This window comes from Pinus tabuliformis, chromosome 7 (assembly GCF_031772625.1).
Source record: "Pinus tabuliformis cultivar Carrire ecotype Pingquan chromosome 7, CPIR1, whole genome shotgun sequence".
NCBI classification, from domain to species: domain Eukaryota; kingdom Viridiplantae; phylum Streptophyta; class Pinopsida; order Pinales; family Pinaceae; genus Pinus; species Pinus tabuliformis.
In genome coordinates this window covers 1,432,530,001-1,432,539,230 of record NC_142293.1, presented here as the reverse complement: position 1 = coordinate 1,432,539,230, position 9,230 = coordinate 1,432,530,001, and the positions used below count along the sequence as shown (strand labels likewise).

The 9,230-nt window shown below is 39.4% G+C and overlaps 1 long non-coding RNA gene across 1 annotated transcript in view; it reads right to left on the bottom strand.

Moving 5' to 3' along the window:
- Nucleotides 1-203: 203 nt before the first annotated feature.
- Nucleotides 204-9,230, bottom strand: part of LOC149253066 (uncharacterized) — a 33,289-nt gene continuing 24,262 nt past the window's right edge. The window contains exon 3 of the long non-coding RNA XR_016266117.1: nt 204-312. This is a non-coding gene — a long non-coding RNA (uncharacterized LOC149253066). The remainder of the gene's footprint in view (nt 313-9,230) is intronic.

Here is a 9,230-nt window from a genome sequence, read left to right as displayed (position 1 = left end):
TGAGAAATATTGATTAGAGACCAACAATATTATGATTAATCTTATGCACTAGAAATCAAACCTAAATCATTAAGAGGGAGGAGAATTGTTGTATTTGAAATGAGAAGAATTTCGTAACAAATCATACACAGGTTTTGCACCAAAAAACCTATCTTTGTGATGCAAAACCTATCTTTGTATTTACCTTTACACTGTAATACAATCTCTCTCTCATGTAGATATTAAAAAATAAAATAAATTTAAAAAACATACCTATCTCATCATCCTTTGTCTTCGCCTTCATTTGCTCCACCTATGGAAACTTTGTCAACCCTAAAAAGACAATATCAAGTGTTAAACACAGGTTACCTTGATTCCTCCACCCAATGAAAAGCTTTTACAAGATGCCAAAATCTCATGAAAAGTATTAAACATACTATAATATATTACAAAAAATGTTAAATAACAACCAAAAATCTTATGCAAAAAGTAAGGAAGGAGTAATACCATTATATTTGAAATGAGGAGAATTAAATGGGCTTTACAACTAAAAGACTCACCCTTTGCCCCTCTTATGCATAGATATTCAATAGTGCTCCTCCACCATATTTTACATGCATTGCTTCTAAATTTTTAAAAACACATAATATAATTATGTAGCATAAAATGATATAAATTAACCATAATTAACTTAGCCTTAGCCTTCACTTATGCCCACTGCAAGTGTTGGAATCTGCATTCATTAGGATCTTCTTATGCATAGATATTCATTAGTGCTCCTCCACCATATTTTACATGCATTGCTTCTAAATTTTTAAAAACACATTATATAATTATGTAGCATAAAATGATATAAATTAGCCATAATTAACTTAGCCTTAGCCTTCACTTATGCCCACTGCAAGTGTTGGAATCTGCATTCATTAGGATCTTATTTGGGCCTACTTTAATTTTCCCATCCATTAAACATGACAAAAACAAAACCAAAAAAAATCTTCTGAGAAATCTTTAAAAGGCATAAAAGAATCTCATAAAAATTATTAATATAGACTATAATAATATCAAAAAGGGGAGGTTGCAATGTGGAATCGACATTGATTAGGAATCTGCATTGGGCCTACTTTAATTTTCCCATCCATTAAACTTGACAAAAACAAAACCAAAAAAATCTTATGAGAAATCTTTAAAAGGCATAAAAGAATCTCATAAAAATTATTAACATAGACTATAATAATATCAAAAAGGGGAGGTTGCAATGTGGAATCGACATTGATTAGGAATCTGCAGTGGGCCTACTTTAATTTTCCCATCCATTAAACTTGACAAAAACGAAACCAAAAAAATCTTATGAGAAATCTTTAAAAGGCATAAAAGAATCTCATAAAAATTATTAACATAGACTATAATAATATCAAAAAGGGGAGGTTGCAATGTGGAATCGACATTGATTAGGATCTTGTTTGGGCCTATTTTAATTTTCCCATCCATTAAACTTACAAAACCAAAACCAAAAAAATATTATGAGAAATCTTTAAAAGGAACAAAAGAATCTCATAAAAATTATTAACACAGACTATAATAATCAACCTGTCCCAGCCCAATGATAATAGGAGGAATGCATCAAAAGGTATCAAAGAAAGGCAAAGAGATACTCTCTTATCAGTTTGCAAAAGTAGGACAAAATCTCAGGGAAAATGTCAATTCTGTCATGTTCGAGGAATGGAGCTAATTACTAGCAATGGTTAGGGAACATTCCAAGAAATCTTTTGTACATTGGAAATTTCAAAACATGAGTTATGGCCCTATTATTAGTGGTATAGAGGAGGAGAATAAGAAAAAGGAAACTCCACCAAAACTAGGTTTTCTAGGGAGAAAACATAAGAAGAAATGCATCAAATCCAAAGACTAGTATTGGGTGATGACATGGAAAGGGGAGAAATCGCTTCCAGAATGGAAAATTCTGGAATACGGAAAATTCACGGGAAACAAGTTTCCCGTGAAACATTGCATGCATGGATAGAGAGGTTAAAACAAAATATTATGGTACACTCCAATGTTTCATTTTCTAATTCAAATTTGGCTTACATTTGAGTTTCATTCTAGGGCATGTGTGAACAAATTCTTAGGTAATATTTTGTATTAGAGACTATCCTTACTTGAACTCAAGAGGTGGAGACTAAAGGTTTGATCCCCCAAAAAAACAAAGTATGTGCAACTTGTATTTATGAAAATGTCATCTTCCCATCGAAATTTATTAGACACCTTGATAACTAGAACATTTCATTTACTGATCCGGATTTAAACAGGAACGCAATAGATTACAGAGATAACCATAAATACAGAGATGCAATAACCATAAACACAGAGATGCAGCGGAAATAATGCTTCATTTCATTAATGGAAAATACTGAAATATGCTTACAACCAGAAATGGAAATAAACCAACTAGGGCGATGGTAGCTTATCTCTGAGAAGAGATGTGCGGCTACATGCCTCTGAACTATTCCGAACTGTATTACAATGAGGCTCGAAGGCCTATTTATTGTTGAGAAACAATGGAAAACCCTTCACATCCCGAAACCTAACCCTAGAAGATGAAACGCCACATTGTGGGCCCCGTTTGGGTAAATTGGTACATCAATTTCCCGGGGTCGTAACTTTGGCATACGATCTCCGTTTGACGCGTACGATAGCTCGTTAGAAAGATCTATCCGAGTACTACCACTTTGGGAGTCAACATGGGTCCATGTTGCCCCAGAATCCCAAAAAAACGTCGTTTAAGGCCTCAAAACGGCTCTGGAAGTTCAGGACCCGAAAAACTGCTAAAAATAGTAAATTGTGCTACAATTTAGGAAACTGAAAAAGCTGAAAGAGACAGTTGTGGGGGTCCAAATGGGATAGGTGGGTGGCCACCAACATCCACCTGGATCATTCCTCCCCCCTTAGGAAGCAATGGTCCCCATTGCGTTGAGTTCCTCCATCTGCTGAACTTGTCCTGCAATCTCTGATGTGTCCAATGATGGTGGGAAGCATGGTCGACGATGGTCCACATTGAACATTTGGTGCAAGCGAAGGAATGGAGGAATGATGTGCTCCAAAGCATTGTTCCCCATAGCCTTGGTACTGCTGTAAGGACCATGTCGGAGTGGTCTGAGCTTCTGATGGGTTCTGGTAAGGCGTTCTTTCTGTCGATGCAACCAGACTTTGTTGCCCACCTGAAACTTGTGTGGTACCCATGTGGGTGAGGAGAAGTTGTTCCTGTGTTTTGTCATGACCGTATCCCTTTCCTGCTGCTGCTGCATGGAGGAACCCTTTACAGGGGTCATGGATGTAGCAACGATCTTCCCCTTATTTTGGGAGTGAGCCAGACAAATGAATTTCCTGGTCTGTGAGATGAGCTTGCTGCCTTTCTTAGCAGTGATCAAAGAGGTGGTGGTAGGTGGGGCTACCTCCGGTATCCTGTATAATGAATCACCCAAAGAAATAATGACAGCGCGAGGCCTTGACTCATACACAGCATGTCGCCTCCACAAATATGGTTGGCCTAATAGTACATCACAAACATCCAGAGGTGTAACAAGGTGGATGTTGGTGGCCACCGACCTATCCCATTTGGACCCCCACAACTGTCTCTTTCAGCTTTTTCAGTTTCCTAAATTGTAGCACAGTTTACTATTTTTAGCAGTTTTTCGGGTCCTGAACTTCCAGAGCCGTTTTGAGGCCCTAAACGACGTTTTTTTGAGATTCTGGGGACCCATGTTGCCTCCCAAAGTGGTAGTACTCGGATAGATCTTTCTAACGAGCTATCGTACGCGTCAAACGGAGATCGTATGCCAAAGTTACGACCCCGGGAAATTGATGTACCAATTTACCCAAACGGGGCCCACAATGTGGCGTTTCATCTTCTAGGGTTAGGTTTCGGGATGTGAAGGGTTTTCCATTGTTTCTCAACAATAAATAGGCCTTCGAGCCTCATTGTAATACAGTTCGGAACAGTTCAGAGGCATGTAGCCGCACATCTCTTCTCAGAGATAAGCTACCATCGCCCTAGCTGGTTTATTTCCATTTCTGGTTGTAAGCATATTTCAGTATTTTCCATTAATGAAATGAAGCATTATTTCCGCTGCATCTCTGTGTTTATGGTTATTGCATCTCTGTATTTATGGTTATCTCTGTAATCTATTGCGTTCCTGTTTAAATCCGGATCAGTGATCTGCTTCCCTTTGCCATTCCCCTTGTCGGGTTCTGGCTCAGGATCGGAACATGCATCTGATTCGGAAACCTTCAATTCGGCCACCAGCGACTGCTTGGTCCGACACTCACTTGTGTTATGAGTGGGACTCTTGTGGAACTCACACCACTTCCCTGTGTCCTTCTTCGGCTTTGCGGTGTTGTTCTTTTCTTGCGGCTTCGACGGGTTGTCTTGGGTCACCCCGCCTTGGCTTTGTCCTTTGGGCTTCGGATTTGCAGATCCAAAGTCTCGCTTCTTCTGTTTGAACTTTTGCTCGATTTTGACAACGTATCGGTACGCTGTGCCAAGTGAGGGGATGTTCAAGAACACCATCTCTTCCTGGATGTACTTGTGCAGGCAACCACGGTATTTGAGTACCAGATGCAGCTCAGTATCTTTGATACCCAACTGTGTGCGAAGGGTATGAAAAATGTTTGTGAACTCCGGCACACCTTGGTCTCATCCCTGCCGCAGTGTGGTCCATTTGATGTATTTGTCCTCATAGCTTCCGACAGGGTAGTACTGCTCCTTGATGGCATCCCGGAAGTCATTCCAAGTGGGTGCGGCTGAAAATAGTGAGCCTGTACTTTCATCCTTCTGCTCGCAGTAGGTTTCCCACCAGTCCTTGACGTGGGGGGCTGCTTTGAGAAGAGCGAAAACAATCTTTTCTCGATTTGAAAATTCATGAACAGAAAAATACCCATCTAGCAGATTTAACCATTTATCTACGGCATCTGCGTCTATTTGACCCTCGAATATGGGGATTTCAAAATTAACTTGTACCTTGAAGGGTGTGGCATTTCCAGAGTCGTTGTTGGAAGCCGATGCGTCGCCTCTGGGTAGCCACTGAAGGATCTGCGCAAAGCTATCCATCATCGCATTCCTTTGCCGCTCGAGCGCTTCTTCGAGCAAGACTTTGATAGGATCTCCTGCCCCCTCGTCTTTCTTCTCATCCGCCATGGGAGGCCGTCGGGATTTGCGAGGCTGGTCTTGCAAAGGTTCGACCAGTTCAAGCCCTAACTCCTTATATCCCGACCTCGTTGGGGACATGCAAAGAAAAACAGAGAAAAAGCAGACCGCTCTGATACCACTGATCCGGATTTAAACAGGAACGCAATAGATTACAGAGATAACCATAAATACAGAGATGCAATAACCATAAACACAGAGATGCAGCGGAAATAATGCTTCATTTCATTAATGGAAAATACTGAAATATGCTTACAACCAGAAATGGAAATAAACCAGCTAGGGCGATGGTAGCTTATCTCTGAGAAGAGATGTGCGGCTACATGCCTCTGAACTGTTCCGAACTGTATTACAATGAGGCTCGAAGGCCTATTTATTGTTGAGAAACAATGGAAAACCCTTCACATCCCGAAACCTAACCCTAGAAGATGAAACGCCACATTGTGGGCCCCGTTTGGGTAAATTGGTACATCAATTTCCCGGGGTCGTAACTTTGGCATAAGATCTCCGTTTGACGCGTACGATAGCTCGTTAGAAAGATCTATCCGAGTACTACCACTTTGGGAGGCAACATGGGTCCATGAATCCCAAAAAAACATCGTTTAGGGCCTCAAAACGGCTCTGGAAGTTCAGGACCCGAAAAACTGCTAAAAATAGTAAACTGTGCTACAATTTAGGAAACTGAAAAAGCTGAAAGAGACAGTTGTGGGGGTCCAAATGGGATAGGTGGGTGGCCACCAACATCCACCTGGATCATTTACCAAGGTTTGATCCTACAAAAGAAACAGTGTATGTGCATCATGTATTGGTGAAAATATTATCTTCCCATAGAAGTTTACTTGAAACCTTAATAACGGGAACATTTCATTTAGGTGTGCCACTTTTCATGAAATAACACATCTATTGAGAGACTACCCTAAATAAAACATAAGATGGGTTTGGAAGAAATAAGAATGGTCGTTGGAAAATAAGAAAACATAAGATAATTTTATCATTGTCGAATAAATGATTATAAATAGGTCAGTGGGACTTGTAGTACAATAATGTGATATTCAAAATGGGTGCACAAAGGCAGCTCCTAAAAAGAAAAGAAAACTAGCCTATAATGTAAAAGATATAAAGTCTACAAAGAATTCTAGTATAATGTAAGAAATTGAAGGCATCTTTGAATCCTTAAGGACATTATATTTCTCAACAAAAGTGGCTAAATGTGGCATGAGAGCTACAAAAAGAAAAAGAAAAATGACAATAATAAGAACATGACATCAGTCAATTGGGTATAGCTCAGGTGGTTGACAAGAGTGTTAACCTCCCCACCGAGGATCAATTTTGACAAGTGACATGTTGAGCTCTTAACAAGTATATTGTTGTAATGTATTTACATTAGGGGAATTTTGAGGTCTAAAATGGACCTCCTAAGGAAATTATAAAATAATAGTGGAAACAATAAAATAAGATTAGATTACATCATCAAATTTTAGAGGGGAAAGATTAAAAAAAAAAAAGATATACAAAAAAAACTATTTTTTCAAATTGTATTTTCAATTTATCTCTCTTTGGGTTTACTCAAATTTCAAGTGGGAGTACTCATTGGATGCAGAATTTAATTCCCCATCCAAGGAGTGCCCATGTTGCATACTTTCGATGGACCTTGCTACATCAAAAATGAGAAATACATGAGAAAATGTGATTGCAATCACATTTTTTTTTCATGTATTTCTCATTTTTGATGTAGCAAGGTCCATCGAAAGTATGCAACATGGGCACTCCTTGGATGGGGAATTAAATTTTGCATCGAATGAGTACTCTCGCTCGAAATTTGAGTAAAACCTTAGGGAGATAAGTTGAAAATACAAGTTGAAAAAGTTATTTTATTATTTTATTATTTTTTAATCTTTTTATTTTTTTACCCCCAAAATGGTGAATCATCCCCTATGGTTGACATCATCATCTTGAATCCTATTGGTTCTTATAAAGCTTATTTTGGTTGTACATTTTTCTTAGGAGGCCCATTTTAGACCTCAAAAGTTCTCTAATGAGCCTTGGTATTGACCTAGCCTTGTGCCTTAAAGGATCAAGGGTTTACCCTAGGTATTGTTACTCATGTACCTGGTGCAAAATTACCTTTAATAATTTTGCACATTGAATCTTCAATTTAGGCATTTAGTATGGATACAGGGGTGATCGGAATGATTGACCTATCTTGATTGTAAACTTGTTCTCTCACCTTACCAAGGGGACCTCCACTTAAAGCCTTGGGTTATAGGAGGAGCACTACTTGCAAAACATGGATTGAAATAGCATGTCCATTTTTCTTTACCATATTTAACATTTTCCATGTCACATTATCTCTTTTGATATCATCTCCATTCTCCGTGTTAATTATCATTGGTTCAATCAGATTTGGCACTATCTTATCCACATCCTTGACTCAAGCCAAAAAACATTGCCCTGGTGGTTGATGCAGTTAAAAGAATAAAAAAGCGTAAGATGGCCACAATGAAAGAAAATGAAAAGTTAAAATGCAAAAAATAGTCGGGACATAAGTTAGCATGTGGGCAAAACCCTAGCATGAACTCTACCTACCTCATTATCCATCACTCGATTCCTCAACAGTTGATGCTCCATCTAATCAAAATGAACCCTTGCATGTCCCACCTTGATGAACATACACTATTCATTCACTGCAGTCATTCACTACCATACGCTATTCTAAATGAGGTATGTTGATACTTGCATGGAGGCCCGAATTTGGAAAGGAGAAATTACAGATTGTTTGAGGGCAACAAAAGGTAAGGTAAGACTGTTTCGGAAGGTTGTTAGTGTGCAGCAGAGGTCTGTGGTAGGCCACAGGCCTAGCCACTCCAAGACAGGCCAACGTGGAAGTGTTAGGGGCTGCCATATGCTCAGAACAACAGCATGAGGAGGCAACCATCTACCTTGACTAGGCCGCAGTTCATTAAGGTTGTTCAAGGCATGTTTTTGGGGCATGATTGTTGGATTGTTGTAGGTTACAATGGGACAACAACAAGCACAGTGATGCAAACACAAATGGGACAACAAGCAATCATAGGAGTAGCAATGACATATGGCAACCAAAGCACATTGTGACATGGCACAACAATGCTAAACAATGGGACAGCAGCATGGTGCTGCAAGGGACAACAACATGGTAAGTGGTACAGCAGGACATGGTGCTTGTTCGAGCTTGGTACTTGGGACAACAAGCTATGACATGGCACAGCAATGCTAAACATTAGGACAACAACAAATGCAATCATGGTGGAGCATTGTGATAAGGGGCAGCATGATCTGAAATGCTACAACACAATGATGGGCGTCATGACAAAGTGAAGTGTATCATGTTGTGTGCAGCACTTGCTAGTATAGTACAGTGATATTAAATGCTACAATGAGATGCAGCATGATGGGCACCGTAAGGTACAAGATGAGGCAGCACTGGTAAGTGCAGCAAGATGATAAGGTACAACAAGATGTTTCAGTACCGGAAGGTGCAGCAGTATGATGTGTGCAGTATGGTAATGAGGTCCAACATAGTGATGCTGGGTGCAGCATGATGCAGCACAGTGAGGTGCAGCGTGATGACGAGGTGCAACACAATGATAGGTGATGGAGTCACCTTGGAGAATCAGTTGAAGCATCATGTCTTCAACTGAGTTTAGCTACCTCATGTATCATCTTCTTAGAGATAATCTATGCTATTATAAATCAAAGTGTTGACTTCTGTTTTAAATGTACTATCTCTCTCTCTCTCTCTGCTGAACTATTAAATAACATATAAGAAGAATTGATCAAGGGTTTCCCCACATTGGGGTTTGTCCCTGGTTGCGCCACATCTTGTGTCCTCTTGTCTTGGCTTGTCTTATGCGATCTATGTTTATATTCTATCTGCAATTTACTTTAACGCTGATGTGATTGCTAATCTGGAAAAGATATTGAGCTAATTGTAAAATTGAAATAAATTGCTCTAAGCATAGAACATACCTAAAATTAACAACATAAGTTAGCATGTGGGCAAAATCCTAGCATG